The following is a 16,813-nucleotide window of genomic DNA, read 5'->3' as shown; positions in this document are numbered from 1 at the left end:
CCAGGGCTCTGGGAGCCAAAAGGCCTGAATGATGGTATTGTTGGATTTGAATACCTCTAAGGAGCTGTCTGCAAGAAGAGATAAAGTTGAAACATTAAACGTTTCCAACAAAAGCTATTAGGGGAGAATTTCCTGATTCAGCACTTGTTGGCATTTTTTTGAGCTTTTTTTTTTTCCTCCAGGAAACATAAGGTTACTCATTTTTTGTGTGGTTTAGATTTTTTTTTTAAGGTTATTGGTGTTCATTGATGAGACAGTTGTGCAATCCAGGGCTGAGGCATGGCCAGTCAAAGTGGGCAACCAGTCGGGAGAGCACCCATTCTCCGTGCCAGAGAAAGCCTGCACGGCCGGACCCACTCCCTCTGGATACACCGGAGCCCTCCTCCAAGCAGCTCTGCTTTTCAAGTCTCTAGCACTTTCCTTCCCATTCCCAAAGAGCTCTAGTTTATTAACCTACTGTTGCGGGGCCCTTAATGTGTATTAGGGGTTGAATTGTCTCCTCCTCCTGCCACCCTCCAAAGTTCTAACCCCCAGAATTTCAGAAGGTGATTTTCCTTGGAGATAGGGTCTTTACAGAGGTTGTCAAGGTCAAACCTCAAAGAATAAATGAGAGAATTGGTGTCCAGCCTGCCTAGACCACGAGAAGTGTGCCATCCCTGTGCCCAATCCTGAAGCCTCCAACATACTGAGGGTTGACTCTGGGGACACCCTGTGGTGCCAGGACTGAAAGAGTGGGATTCCAAGTTTTTGTTTTGTTTGTTTTTTTGCTTTTTAGGGCCGCACTTGCGGCACATGGAACCTCCCAGGCTAGGGGCTAAATCAGAGCTGCAGCTGCCTGCCACTGCCACAGCAGCTCAGGATCTGAGCTGCATCTGTGACCTACACCACAGCTCACGGCAACACCGGATCCTTAACTCACTGAGCAAGGCCAGGGATTGAACTCGCTTCCTCATGGTATACTAGTTGGGTTTGTCACTGCTGAGCCATGGTGGGAATTCCTGGATTCCAAGTTTTTATAAGACCTTGTTCCTGTTCAATCTTATCACTCCTAGGAGTTTATACTCTAATTGGAGACATAAGCCATTTGCGGGAACAGTTCATAGTACAAGGAATTGTGTGATTATGGGATCCTGGGATCATTGCACTGGCTCAGTCATGTGGTTCTTGACCCCACTGGGGTTGCTTCATGAATAGTCCACTGCCTGGGCCCTTTCCTCAGAGCAGCTACATGGAATATCAGAACCTTGAGTGACTTGATGAATGTCTGTCTTTCTGGGTTTTCATCTGCCAAATCAGGGTGAGACTTGGATCGACGTCAAAGGGCTTGGTGAGCATGAAAGGAGTTCCTGTGTGTAAATGCTTGGAAAAGTGCCCGCCCTAGAGGAAACACTCAGTGAGCTACTTTTGGTGAAAAAAAATGTTCAAACATCCCACCCAGGAGACTCTGCTCCAGCTTTACAACATACTTGTGGATTCCTGTTTGCTTGAAGAACTGAGAATAGCTTTGCTCATCATTCTTCTCATGTAAAGGTGGTGGCAGTTTTGGAGTGTTTAGAATCAGAGCTCCCTGCTGATAAGGAGGAGTGTGCAGCTAGAGGACCTCATTGGCCTGAGCAGAGAGGAAGACCATGCCTGACATTTGAAAGCCTCGCTGTTGTCAAGGCAGCATGCAATATTGAATCTTAAATGTTAAGTCTTGCACCACATCTTCTTTTTCTGTTTGTTTCCCTCGCTCTCCGTGCTTCCTTTTGTTTCTCCTCATTCTCAAGCAGTATGTTTAGGGTCCAAGGCCTGGACTCAGATGCTGGCCCTGCCTGATACTGCTGTGTGATGGTAGGTGAGCTTCTCAATGTCTCTCAGCTTCAGCATCCTTAGCCTTATAAATAAAAAGCATGTGAAAGTTCCCAGGCCAAGGAGCAAATTACTCCCACCACAGCAGTGACAACACTGGATCCTTAACCTGCTAGGTTACCCAGGAGATCCAAAAGTCCCTTCTTAAATGCCTCTGTTTTGATATTTAAACGGAAAGCTGAGCAGCACTTTTATCACAGTGGGAAATGCTCAATAAATGTCATTCACTCAGGTGGCCTTCCTCTGGTGGTGACCTATGGGACCAAAGGTGCTCTTGGTGGCTGGATCTCGGAGCCCATCCCAGGATGGGGTGGTGTGAGCTCAGCTAAGGTGGCCAGGATGGCACTGAGCCCTGAGAAGCTTGGCCTTGATCAGACTGGAGCTATCTTTTCTTTCCTCAGAATCTCAAGGGCTCAGGTCGGCACAGCCTGTATGCCCCAGCTTTGAAAAAAACACAGCAACGATAGCTGTTTGGGCCCACATGTTACTCCCTTATCTTCTACTGTTGGCCTGTGCCAGTGCAGTCAATTGTTCCACTGACTCGTTTGGGAACTTGGAAATCGTTTATGCCAAGAGGAGTGATGATAACTGTTTTGGCTGGAATGAATGTCCTTTCGGAGGCAAGGAGGGGAAGAAGCAAAGTGAAGGGATAGAGACAAGGCTAGGTGATTCTCAACGTCTGGGCAGGAGGGGATTGAGTTTTTGAAAGTGGGCAACCAGAAAGAGAATCTCGTCCTACTTCCTTCTTTTCCCTTGGTTCTCTGGGTTCGCATTTCCAAGAACTTTCATTTTCCAAACGTGAACAAGAAAGTGTATTAATCTTAAAGGGCCCCATTAATCACCACGTCCAGCCCAGTGGCGAGAGAAAGATGACTCACTTCCACAGTTGATTTCTTGGTAATGGTGGGTCAAGGCTTGCCCTTAACATTTCCTCTCCTGTCTGGCTAATGGAGAAAGCTTCCCCTTAGGAAGTACCCATCCTGGAGCAATTTTTCAAGGGAAAATTACAGACGGGAATAGCCACTGACATGAAAATATTTCTCATAGGGAAGCTAAGTGAGTAAAATAGCGCAAGTGATTATAAATACAGGCCTCACTGTTGTGGTCTCTGCACGTGGGTGGAAAAAGAATTTTCCGGATTTAAACCAGGGTGCAGAAACGACAAGTTTATTGAGGCAGGAGACATTGTTAACACAGTGGGCCGACTTCCTGATAATCAGGGAGAGCCAACCCTGGGCGCATGGTCGTGTCTGTTTTTATAGCCTAAAGATGAAGGAGTGTGAGGAGTGGTTTTGCCAAACACCTGTTGACCTCCTGATTGGTTGGGGAAGAATGGGGTCTTCTGACACACTTGCTGGTTGGTTGGGGAAGGATGGGGTCTTTGGATACACTTGCTGGTTGGCTGGGGGCATATGTTACCCCTATGGGGGCGGGGTGAGGAGTGGGCTACATACCTTTCCTAGTGGGGGGCAGGAAGGAGTAGGCCAAGTTGCTGGGGTGGGGAGGTCCTTAGGAACATTGTACCAATTACAGTAAGACAGGTGGGGTTGATGAGGGTACGGCCATTCTTATCTCAGCCAGAGGCTTTTTGAGTTTTATTTCCTTGGAGAAGACTTGAAGTCCCACACTTCCTTTGAGAATGGTTGTAGGATTAAATAAGAGAACCAAATAGAACATGTAATTCAGTGTGTGACATATGAAATAGTTCTACAATAAACAGTATGTCCTTACTACCTGCTTTCTATGTGCTAAATACCATGCCGAACATGTAAACTTCGTCATCATGTGATCCTCTTCATATTTTATGTAACAGGTGCCATCATTTTCCCCTGGGAGGGAAACCAGTGCTAGATGACTTGCCCAAGGTAATACAGCTAGTAAGATATGGAACCCGGATTTATACCCATTTTGTCACAATATATTATTGTGGAGTGATGTACCTTCTTCTACAGCAATGGTCATGGGATCCCTACAAGCAAATCAGTAGTGACTGAGCCACGAGGAGATGAATCCAGCTCCCTCACTGTTTTTGCTGACCGACACCTGAATTCTTCTCCAGATACTTAGAACTCTACATCATTAGAAGGTAAAAGTACAGGGGTGGCTTTACCCTCCCCCTGTCCCCGCAGCATACCAGGGGTTAAGATACTCTTTAAAGGACCTTAAAGGGATGCCCTTTCTGGCCCTGGCAAATTTCCTCTCATAAATGTCACATAAGCTGCTCTACCACCCATCAGCCTTCCTGTCCCCAATTCTCCACCAGTGCTGAGTAGAACCAGGGGGATGTGGAGTGGGTTCTACGAGAGGGGTAAATCCAGATGTGCATGCACCAGGGGCTTGGGGGAGGGCTGGTAGAGAGGGGGAGCGCCAAGTGACCGCTTCAAACTCTGGGAATATTCTGAGCAGTGAAAAGGGAAGTCCGTTTTCATATAGTTGGAGAGAGCCCCTATCCTCTAAGAAAGTTTGCAGTCTGTTTCTATAAAATGCCTGTGTTCCCAAGTGGCAGAATCTAGGAAAACCCCATGGGTCAGAATGATCCAACTGGATGGTGCCTAAGCCGGCTCTGGTCACCCTACAAGCCAGTCTGCCTTCCCAGGCTTGTGTGCAGGGGAGGTTGAGCAAGGCGCGTGTTTGGGAACACCTTAATGATGTCAGGATGCCTTTCATTGCTCATTTATCACTTAACAGCTCAGATTTGTAACGTGCTACCCGCGCTCTCCCTTTAGCGCAGACAATGCATTCTTTCAACAGTGAGCGGCTCCGAGGGAAAGGTGCTGCTGAAAGCAAAGCATGGAGCCTGCAAACCCCCCCCGGCCCCCGGGCGGGGAGGAGAGGTCTGGGGGTTGGGGGGCAGGTGGGGACCAGATGCCTGGCTGCAGCGGAGCTGGAGGATGAGCACACAGAACAGCCACTTCTGCTTCCACTTACTCATTCCTCTGTGCTGAAAGGTGTCATATAAATGCTAAATAGAACAGAGAGAGATGGGGCCCATCTATTTGCATCTTGTCTAATGTGAGCAGATGCAGATAGAAAAGCAGCTTAGCCACGGCTGCTCACCTGCTCGGCCAGGCCTAACGCCTTCAGGTCATTGCCATGCAGCCTGCATCAGTTCTGCGCCAGTGCCCTGGGAGGGATGGAGGGGAGCCTGCAAAGGGGCACATGCCTGCTCTTCGGTGGATTCACAAAACTTGTTGGGGAGGCAAGTCTAACTGCAGGGACCCTCTGAGGACTGTACAGCCCAGCACGTGGTTAAGTGGGAAGTTGTGGGGAACCAATGAAGTGCCAGAGAAGGCCACAGACAAGGGACACCATATGTGCCTGCTGGCGGAGAAGACTTCTTAGCAGCAGGACTGGACTGGCCCTCTGAAGACTGGTGGGGGCAGGTGGGTGGAGGTGGCCTAAGCACTCCGTGGGACCTTCACAGCTGCTGTGCTGCCCACACGCTTCCCTCTCCCTTGTGGATGGTGGGCCAGCTTCATCTCTTAGGACTTGGCTTAAATGTCATACTTCCGAGAGGTCCTCCTCCGCCCTCTGCCCAGTAGCAGACCTCCCCACTGCACTGTTCTCTATCAGAGCATCCTATTTTTTTCCTCCCTCAGTTGGCACAATAGGTAATTAGCTATTTGCTCATTGCCGCCTCTGCCAGTGGATGGTACCCACCACACAGGCAGAGGCGTGCACATCTGTTTCATTCTGCATTGTAGTCATGGACAAGCACAAAGCCTGGAGCCTAAGAGGTGCTCAGGAAATACTCTTTGAATGAGTGAGTGACATTTGAGGAAAGCCTCATTTAGCAAATGTGCGTGTTGGCCAGCTGAATCTGAGCTCTTGTTTTACTTTCCAGGAGGAAAATCTATAGGTTCCATAGATCCTGTCTTTCAGGGGGAAGAGGTTCCATTCAAACACACAACCACAACAAAGCTAGAATAACAGAGCAATTGACTTAAGTATGCCAATCAAGTCTGCGTGTGAAGAGGTAGAGTAAAAAGAAGTAAAAATGTACGACCAACTGCACTGGGCCTTCCACAAAGGTGATATACTATAATGCATAATACAGTGCATGGCGTTTGAGACTTGGAGCCTGTCCAAAGTGGTTTATTACTGGATAAAGCCAGAGATTCTTGTTAAAACACAGACTTACCTAAAACATGGTCTCAGATATGGATGTAGAGAACAGTGTTACAGAGAAGTTCCAATATGGTTGTAAGGAAGTAGTGGAATTCTTATGCCATTCTCTATTCAACTTACTCTAAGGAAACGGACAGCCTAGGTTATTTTCCTTTTTCTTTTTTAACAATTGTTTTGTTTGATGAAGATGAGCAGAGCCATGTCAGCTTTAAGGCAGGAGAGAAAAAATTTTTTTAATGTAAATATCCTTGGGTGTATAGTCAACACACCCAAATTTTTATTCAAATGGAATCTGAGCCACATGTCATTTTCATTATAGAAATCAGAGGCGCCAAATCAGAAATAGCCTCAGTTTCCTTAAATGATTAACAATGATTGCTCTTTATTTTCGTAAAATTTTATTTGGGAAAAGGTGGGGGTGAGGGTGGGAGAAGGGAGTAGGATCAGAAAATACAGAACCTGTGAATCCCTAATGCTGGTTCTATCCTCAGCTCAGGGCCAGCACCTAGCTTGTAGCAAAGACTGCTGGCTGCCTACTGAGTGTTGAGTCTCCCCTATTCCTCACTAGCAGAGCTCTGATTTTATACTGGGTGGTGATGTATCTAGATAAGTAGATACATTTCCTAGTCTTCTGGAGGAGTTGTTGGTTGGGTTTCTAGAAATCTTCAAGAATGCTGGGAGACATCCCCTTTTTGCCCTACCTTTTCTTTTTTAGAAACCAGAGATGCTGCTGCCATTCCCATAGCCAACTTGGATCACAAAGTGACCTTGCAGATTTAAGCCCTGTGCTAAGTCCAATGGGGAAGAAGGAAAAAAACTGTCTGGGTCCCTGGTGACTATGGAACTTCTATTACCGTGTTGGGGTGCCCACTTCAACCACTTCTTCTATGTGGGAGACAATAAACTTGTATATTATTAAGTCACTTACTTGGGCTACTACTGTATGCAGCTGACCTTACTCCCGATACATTTTTGTCATTCTGAAGATGTTATTCTCCTCCACTGTGTTTTGAGTAAATCAACGGGTAAAGGGGAAAACAATGGCATGACACCTGTCCTGTTAGCTATGGAAGGAGAGAAAGAATTCAGCTGCTCTGCCTTCCTCACTCACCTGTCTGACTGCTCCAAAGGCTCTCAAGGATGTGCCTCCAGAGAAGAGGAAGCTTGGGGAAAGGCCCTGCGCACTTTAGCTGCCTAGCTATCTCCCACTAGGCTGTTCTTCTCGCCCTATTAGTGAGTGGGGAGGAGCCCTTCCCCCAGTAGGCTCTGAGATGGCCAGCATTATATTTGTTGCCTGTGATCATGCTCACAGGCAAGACAACAGATGGAGACAAAATAGCCTCCTGGGAAAGAGAGAGGAGAAGAGCGACTGTGATTACAGGTTTTACCATGTCTTGCAATTATGTGATTCAAAGCTTTCTGGGGCCTGATTCTGAAAATTGTAATATGCACTCTGTAGGGTAACTCTTACACCAGTTAGTAAATGAGCACTAATCAATACTAACCAATAAGCCAGACCTCAGACAAACTCTGGACATATGGAAAGCTAGACGATCATTTTTTAATGTCGCAGGAAGAAGAGAGACACAAGATGTTTCCCTTAGGCTTTAGACATAAAAAGGACATAAAAAGGATTTATCAGTCTTCTGGAGCTATGTGTAATGTGCGAGGTCCCATATAAGAAATTCTCTGGAACTTAATGGGAGAGTGCTAGCAATTTCACCCAAGATACAGATAGTGGTAAGGAAGTAGGTTAAAAAAGTTATAAAAAAAGAAGGAAAGGAGGAGGGAGGGAAGGAAGGGAGAAACGTAAGAAAGCAAGCCAGGTTCAGAAACCCTCTGATGAAAATTTCTCTACCTCCTTGAATCAGATGGAAGCCCCTTGTCAGCATAGGATTAGGGGTCCAATGACGTTCAAGGTTGTGGCCTACTTGTATTCAGGAAAGAGCCCAGGAGAGATGGATTTGCTGTAATCAGACCAGTGGGACCCTGGCCACGCTGCCTGTGTGTTTGTAGACAGCCAGGGAGTTCCATGCCATTTCCTCAGGATGTCACAAAATGTGCAGTGCCTCCAGGAGGTAACTGGAGCCTAGTTTCCAGCTTTATCTGGGTTTTAGTCCAGATTCTGCCACCTAGGAGAAGTGGGCCATGGGTAAGCCACTTGACTTCTTGTAGTCTGATTTTGCTCATTCCTAAATATTGAGATTTTAACCCCTCTTGTGAAGAGTCATGGGGAAGAATGAAAGAATCGTGAGAGAAAATGCTTGGTAAAGGGATTCTCCATTAGTGTGACTTCTGCCTAGTACCCTTCTTCTTCTTTCTCATTCTGGCTGGGTATTACTGGAGCTGCTCTGGGCTGTCCTGGCTGAGATGATTCCTGGGTCTGGGGTCATGGGCACAGAAGAACAGTCAGAGGCAGGAAGGGCAGGGAAAGGGGAGAGGTCCAGCCCCATGTCAGCAACAGGGGGTGCCAATGTGTGAAGAATTTAAAAACAATTATAAAACCGACTAAAATGGGATTTGCTTTTCATGATCACCATGCGCCCTGATTCTAAGCAATGTCCTGATGAAATACCTTCCCTGGGGGGGGGGGGGGAAATGTTAGTGATCTAAATTTTAAACAATAGCTGTGGTTATTGTTGCATTTTCATGTTATGTAAGGCTCAAATCACAATAAACTTGATCTTTAATAAGCATTGTATTTTCTACGGAAAAGTTAATTCAGGAAATTCTCGTTATGTGGGAATGAACTGCATGCTTTAATTTCCAGAATGAGTTTATAACGGTTTGGAATCATTTAAACTTGCAGCACAAGAGTTTGTTTCTCCAAACTCACTGGACTTTGTATCCCTGCATTTAAACACCAGATTTGAAGTAAACACTGATTACAAAAGATAAAGAAACAGACTTTGAATTACTTCATTGTTGTCATCGTCTGTGGATATTTTGAGTGTATATTTGTGTTTAAAATCTGAAACAGCGAAACCCTGTAAACCTGTGGGGCATAATATTTTCATTAAGTACCAATTTTAGTTCACACATGAAATCTTTTACTGACCGTGAATGTCTTTAAAATGGAAATGTAGTCTGCTTTTAAAATTATAACTATTTGCTTTAAAACTAAAGAACAAATCCAGTAAATAAAATATTACCAAACACATTGCATCACTTAGCAGTTATACTTTTTGTAGACATTTGGATTTTAATAAAATTTACTTAGAAGTTACTAGATAATTCTTGGAGTTCCCGTTGTGGTGCAGCGGAAACAAATCCAACTAGGAGCCATGAGGTTGCAGGTTCGATCCCTGGCCTCACTCAGTGGGTTAAGGGTCCAGTGTTGCTGCTGTGAGCTGTGGTGTAGGCCGGGGGTACAGCTCTGATTTGATCCCTAGCCTGAGGACTTCCATGTGCTGTGGTTGCAGCCCTTAAAAAAAAAAAAAAAAGAACAAGTTACTAGATAATTCTTTACATCAAGTAAGATGGTCAGTATATTATGAAGAAAGGATCAGAGTCTAAACTATAAGAAGGATATGAAACTTTTAGATAAATGGTGGTTTTTCCTTTTATATACATAAAATAAACCTTTTTTTCTTCTTTATTTACAAGATTATGTATACAGAGTATAAGAAAAGAGATTTTTCACTGCCTGTGAACATGTCCCTGCCTCTTCTTGGCCAAGTTTTTTTTTTTTTAATTGCATTTCAAGATTTTGATGAAAATAATTTTGTGTAAAAGAGGAGGTACTATTACAATGATCTGCTCTAGAAGTTAAAGACCTGAGATGGGACAGTGACTGTAGTTCTCCTTTGCCTGAATGCTCAGTGCCCCCCATGGCAGGTGGGGGCCCAAAGCTCAAGCCTTCCCAGTTGCTGGCAGAGAAAACTTTCTCTGGTTCAGAGCACTGGTTTTTCACAGTCCTGTGGGCTCAGACCTTAAGGAAAATAGCAGCAGCTGTAATCAAAACAAATGGCTTCTCCAGGCATCAGGCAGATATTTCCATCAATTTTCCTCCCAAATGGCCCAGACTCAGACTTCCTTCAGTCTAGGTCAGATGATCTAATGGTCACCCCTCAAAATCTACCCACTCGGCCAACTGTGTAGGAAGGAGCGTCTGCGCCGTGACCTTTTCTCTGTGAAGTTCATTGAGTTTTCTCTCTTGTACCACACAGGGCTTTTTTTTCTAATGCCCTTTGGACACTGCATTAAACTTTAATTGTGGCTGGGGAGGAAGCTCTGGGTTGGGTTGGGCAGCCCTGCCCAGCCCTGCGGTACCATCCATGCGACTGTCAGTTGGTTAGTTATGCTGGAACCCTTGTGCTGCTTGGAGCTCATTAATTCCCCTCCTCCTCAGCCGCTTTCCCTGGAAAGCTATTTGGTTATTTCCAGCTGAAACTGCTCACGGCCTAGAAGCATCCCCTAGGACTCAATTGCCCACCAAACCATAAGCAGAGCTCTGCTCCTGCTAGAAATGCTCTCCTCTCTGCTGGACACGTTTCTTTGAATGATAAAAGCCTGGGTTTGCATACAGTTGGGGCAGTGCCCTCTGTCTGGCTGGACAGGGCCAGGCCAGGTCAGTGTAGTGACTCACAGTCAGATAGCAGCTAATCCATCTCTTGGGGTGTCATTAACACAGGTGAGCAGACAGCCACATCAAACCTGCTTCCCTTTTAAGGGCCATATTTACAACCCATTAGTCGTCAGGGCGAGTGGGAACAAGGCTATTGGTGGCAAGTATGCAATCCATCACAGTAATTAAGTGGGTTTAAGCGCACCGCTAATCTGGGGAGGTGCAGAGTTCTGTTTCGACATCCTAACTTAGAAAAAATGAACCATGCCAAGGAAAGTTCCTGTCTTTGTCTCTGCTTCCAGCCTTTCTCTCCATCTCTGTTTTTCTGTGTTCTGTGTCTCTTTGGATCTCTGTCTCTGTATATCCCTGCCTCTCTTTGTTTTTCCAGCAGATTCCTTTCTCTTTTTACAAAATCCTTCTTCCTCAATTTAACATTACAACGTCCAACAGCTTAAGTAGATTCTCCAGAATAAAACCAAACAAAAAGCTCCCCCCCGCCGCCTACTTTCAGCATGCCACCCTTTAATTTTGGCTCCCTGTCAACTGCAGCCAGAGTGAAGATGCACTCGCCTGTGTGGTTGGTTTTTCATTGCATTTTCAGCATCATCTTGGCACTGCCTTGCGTCTCCCCTGCTCCCTGCTGTGCTTCCTTTTCTTTGGTTCAGGGGCAAAATTTCAGGTCACTCAGCCGATTACATTACCCTTCCCACCCCTGCCTCTGAGAACCTGCACTTCCCCATAAAATGCTGCTCTCTGGTGTTTACAAAAGAAGCGGTGGAAAGAGAATCCTGAGCTCCGAGCATGTAATTTCTACCTGTACACTGGAGCATAGGATGAGCCCGAGAACCGAGGTGCTGAGGTGCCAGAGGAGCCAGGCTCATTTCACACAGTCTCGAGAAGCAGTTGCCTGCAGAAGGCCCAGCAGCTGTTTAACACACAGAGCGACCGTGCACACCAGTTTAGGGCGGGAACTGAAGAAGGAGACCATGTCCAATTGCAGCCTCGGGGGACACTGGAGGAGGCAGGATGTGATTTTTACCTTTGATGCACCTCTCTGCCTCCCAACCTCAGGGAAGGTTATGAATTCTTCCTAATTAAAAAAAAATATAAAATTGTGTGCATCACAATATCAGCCAAGGCTGGCTTCCAGAAACAGCTTGAAAATTGGCCTCTGTAGATGAGATGACCCAGGAGGGAGAATATGAACACCATGAACCATCTTTCTGAAGGCTCTGCTCCAGGCAGAAAAGACAAAGCAAGAATTTAGCGTCCTCAAAACACTGGATCCATTTACTTTCCATAAACGTCTATTTCATGCTACAGCAGTCACGCTATATCAGAGGAAGGGTGTGTATTTTTTCACCCTTCTGCTAAGGCAGCAGGTTTTACCCTGGTGCAGGGGACTTCCTGACCAGTAAAGGACCACATGGGGTTCTTCTGTCCGTGAAAAGGGGCTCTAATCAGGAAGATGATGCCTGCATTTTTGATGACATTTCCTAACCATGCATTTCTCTTTGGACAGTTTCTGTACTCATTTTTTCCTGTACTTCTTTAAAAATCATTCAATATAGCGTACATACAGAAAAGTACATACAATATAAACATACAGTGTAACAAAGTCACCACGATCTATTTCAAGGCATGGAGTACCCTCTGCATCCCAGAAGCCCTCATATGACTCCCCCCAACCCCTACAATCTCTCCTCTCTCAGAGGAGAGCAGTTTGTTCCTTTTCTTTATAGTTTGACTGACCACCTATATATCCCTAAATGCTATGGTTGTTTGGCCTGCTTTGGAACTTTAAGAAAATCATGGACTATACATCATTTTGTGTCTTTGCCTCTTGCACTCTACATTGTTCAGAGGCACCATTAATGTTAAGTACGTCTCTAGCTGATGGCAACATCTCATTGTATGACTCCACCAAAATTTACCCATTACCCTGCTATTAACCCAGTGCTAGGAGCATCTGTATTTGTTTCCTGGTGCACAAGTTTCTCTAGGGGTTTTATCTAGAGGTGAGTTATGGCTTGATGATAATATTTAATCTTGAAGTCCTAAAGGATCCAGAGGAGTTTAAAAGTCACCTGCAAGAGAAAGGACATTCCAAGCAGAGGGAACAGGGTATGTAAAGAAAGGCTCAGGGGTGTGAAACTACATGATGGGTTGGGAATCATAGTCCCATGTTATTGGAGTGGAGCCCTTGCATAACTCTAAATGGGGTTCCCAATATGAATAGGGCAGTAAGTGTTACAGGGTACATTTATAATACAAGGTGATGGACACAGTTTGAGTTATCTCCTTCACAAAACGGCCATGGCGTCAAATTATAGTGGGACCAGGTAGTCAGACTTAATTGCTGTTGGGCCAAGATCAATGGTGGGCAGTCTTGTTTGGTAGGGATCATCTAAATTTTAAATGGCAAGAAGGGGTCATCTTGTAATCAGTTCTCATCTACTGATAAGGAGGCCCTAGGATACCATGTTTTGAAGAATATGAAGCTATGGCTGGTATCAGCAAGAAGGCCTTGAATGATAGTGTGGAGCCCACGTGTCAAGGATTTGCTGACTTTTATCTCAGTGCCTCTCTGTGCAGTGGTTCAGACACCATAGAGGAGCCCCCCCCCCCCCCCCGGAACCCAGCTTGTGCTGTTCATATAGTGTATACTTGATTACATGTGCAATGCTGCTCTAATCACCACAGTTGCCATTATAAACTGCATCAGCCATCTGTGTGCCTGGAAAGAACAGCTACTGAGGCAAACACAGTTTAAACTCGCTTGGCTTTCAAATGACAGGAAGAAGAGGTACTGAATGTCAAAGTCTTATTTAAGGAATGATAAAACAACAAGCTTCATGTGCAATCGTTAGAACCAAACACATCTACTATAGATGAAAATGCATAATCTGTATTTTGAGTCTCTCAAACCCCAATGATCTCAAAAGTCTATCCCACAAGCTGAAATGGCACAATGTGTCTAGAGCAAGCTGCTTTGAGTCCCTATTCTGAAAGTGTCGATTTCCTGGTTTAAAAAAAAAAGCCCTCTGTACTAGAGCAAGGCTTTGCCTCAGGTAGCCTGGGTTATGGGATACACAAATATCAAATTGAGCGACCAGGAAGAAACAGGTCTATGGGCTAAGTTAATATTATCAATGGATTATTTGTGCACCTGTGGAAGAACAAAGGCAAGCTTCCTTGTTAAACAGCCATCCTTTGAGTGTGGCCGAGCAGCAGCAGCCAGACCACGTGGATGGACCCCAGTCACGTGCACTGGTACACAGTAAACTTCAAAGACCTTTGACTCAATAAATAGAGACAAGAAAACTAGACATTTCCAATGCCTTATGAGCCCATCCAAGAGTAGCTGCTGTTTGTCTGTGGTGGAAAAAAAAGACCACCAAGCATTTTCACACTGATACGGAGGCCATAATTCCCAGTATAAACCATTCCTGATTGTATGAACTTGGATGGGTTCTTTGCTGTCCCAAAGTCTCAGTTTTCTTATCTTTAAAATGAGGAAAAGACCTCACAGCATTGTTTAATAGAATCTCATCCCGTGAGGTATGTGAAAGTGGTCTTTAGATTGAACAGCACTCTGCAAAGAGGAAGTATTTTTATTCTTATTTCCTCATTAGGCCATGGCAAGGTTCAAAAGAAATCATGCCTGCGAAATCACTTGGAAAAGTGCTTGGTGAGGTTAGTCTCGAAAAGTACAAATGTAAGCTGGTAATTGAAATAATAGTGTCAGAGCTTTGAGCTTTGGGTGGCTAGAGAGAGTGCAAAAGGTACATAAAAGAGGGCATAACGGCATTGTGGAAATTCAAAGTTCAGAGCATTTTAAAAGCAGGAAAGTGGTCAGTTTGGTCAAAATGGAAGATGAACCCTGGCACGTTCTAGAACAGAAGCATCAATGACAGTGCTGCTGTGAACAGGAAATCATTGTTCAGTGTTAATAGGCATTTTTTTTTTTTTTGCCATTTTCTTGGGCTGCTCTTGGGGCACATGGAGATTCCCAGGCTAGGGGCCAAATCGGAGCCATAGACACTGGTCTACGCCAGAGCCAGAGCAATGCGGGATCTGAGCCACATCTGCAACCTACACCATAGCTCATGGCAATGCCGGATCCTTAACCCACTGGGCAAGGCCAGGGATCGAACCCGCAACCTCACGGTTCCCAGTCGGATTCGTCAACCACTGAGCCAAGACGGGAACTCCTTAATAGGCATTTTTGATGATAAGAAAGAGAGACTGACTCAGGTGACTGTGAAGAAATGGAGATTCACTGATGGAGAGACGGAGGCAGAAATCCACACCATCCCTCCTGGGAAATGACAAAGAGCCAAGTCTCACGGAGAACAGAATGTGCAGCGGGAGCTGGGAGGTGGTGCAGGATCCAAAGCAGCTCTAGAAACTAGGTTATATTATTGCCCTAGAGCAACAAGGGTTTTCTCATTTTCTGCTCTTCAAGCCGCTCCACAGCTGAGCAACTCCCCTCTCTTCCACATGTCACTTGGTCTCTGCTTTCTAGCATCCCAGGCTTCTCTTAGCTCCTGCTATCCGTGCTTTCTCTAGTTTTCTGCTGAACCTCTCAGCATCGGTTTCCTTCCTACCTACCAACTCATGAATCTCTCTCCTTTTTTCTCTCTGCAATTCTCATGTGGACTCTTTGGGAGAGAGAATCCCAGTGGTTCCCTGAATCCCCATTGTCTTTGCTAGATAGGATGTTTATGTTGCGACAACTCAGACACTGGCCGAGTAGGTCAGGCTTCTATAGCCGTGGTCCAGGAGGTAGGGTCCCATGGGATGAACATAGCAGTTTTATGCTTACAGACTCCTTAGTTGGGGCTGTCGGTGGGACCCTCTTGGAGCGGTGTGGGGCAGGGGTCTGTGGGCGGGCAAGGATTCTGCAGCCCATTGGGCTTGCAGTTTGATGGCTTACTTCCCACTAATCAGGAGCAGTGTCTCGTGTAAGGTGCTGTCTGCAAATGATGATGGTAAAGGAGATGAAGAAGGAGGAGAGAAAGAAGAACAAGGTAGGAATTAAAAAAAAGTTTTTTAAAATTGAAGTACAGTTGATTTACAATGTGTTAGTTTCAGGTGTACAGCAAAGTGATTCAGATATATATATATATATATACACACACACACACACACACATATATATATATATATATATAAAATATAGGGATATTCAGAGAGATATATATTTTGAACTGTCTTCTCTTCAAGCCACTATGGAAAGAGAGAGAAAAATGCAAGCTTTCAAAGGTCAGGAATATTATGCTTGGCCCAAAGCAAGCATTGTTTCGCGTTCTGGTTATTTTACCTAAAGTAGGTTCCAAGTAGCTTCTTCAACACAATTAAGAATCTCGGGATACTGGTACAGAAAGAAACCTCAGGGTCATTGCCTCTTCACTTTGCGTGGTCCTGTAACCCCATATTCCAGAGAGGTGGGAGGGAGGCTGCCCTGGGATCTGGGTCCAATAGATTCCTTGCCCGCTCTGGATGGCTTATCTCCCCCGGGGCCAGCATGGAGAAGGAAACTTCACTGGCTGGAAGCATTACCCCTTCCATTTGGGGCAGTGGGCCTGGAACTCTTGCCAGCCTTCCCTTTACAAAACCAAAATTTGCTTTTTCTATAAGGGGATTTGTCTCAGATCTGTCTTCAGCCCCCAAAGTGTCTACACTCCATCTCTCCTGTCCTGTTCACACCTCTGACTTGCTCAGCCTCAGGGTTGTGACCCAATCGTTAGGAGAGGAAGCCACTTTGGCCTACAGATGCCTGTGAGGGCTGTGGCCACAAATAGCAAAAACCAAACAACAAAAGCAAGAAAATCCTCCTGATGACTTAACCAACCTCCCAGCTGCATCACACAACAATGGGTGAGCCTTTGTATAAGTTCTGTATTCTTTTTTTTTTTTTGGCTTTTTGGTCTTTTTGCCTTTTCTAGGGCCTCTCCCACAGCATATGGAGGTTCCCAAGCTAGGGGTCTAATCCGAGCTGTAGCCCTGGCCCATGCCAGAGCCAGAGCAACGCGGGATCTGAGCCACGTCTGCGACTTACACCACAGCTCATGGCAATGCTGGATGCTTAACCCACTGAGCAAGGTCAGGGATTGAACCTGCAACCTCACGGTTCCTAGTCAGATTTGTTAACCACTGTGCCATGACGGGAACTCCTAAGTTCTGTATTCTGCCATCCAACAACCCACAATATGGATTTTTAAAAAACATTTCATGTATTGTGGATGTAGTTTTGATTCTCAT

General features: G+C 45.5%; 1 long non-coding RNA gene across 3 annotated transcripts in view; it reads left to right on the top strand.

Moving 5' to 3' along the window:
* LOC102165717 overlaps positions 1-9,255 on the top strand; it is a 101,207-nt gene extending 91,952 nt beyond the window's left edge. The window contains exons 4-5 of one of the 3 annotated variants that reach the window (XR_002341748.1): positions 3,804-3,937; positions 6,695-9,255. This is a non-coding gene — a long non-coding RNA (uncharacterized LOC102165717). Of the gene's footprint in view, positions 1-3,803 lie in introns of all 3 variants that reach the window. The other 2 variants (XR_002341747.1, XR_002341746.1) reach the window with 2 other exon arrangements.

This window comes from Sus scrofa, chromosome 2 (genome assembly GCF_000003025.6).
Source record: "Sus scrofa isolate TJ Tabasco breed Duroc chromosome 2, Sscrofa11.1, whole genome shotgun sequence".
Lineage (NCBI taxonomy): Eukaryota > Metazoa > Chordata > Mammalia > Artiodactyla > Suidae > Sus > Sus scrofa.
The sequence above is the reverse complement of the archived record's forward strand: the minus strand, read 5'-3'. Positions and strand labels throughout refer to the sequence as shown.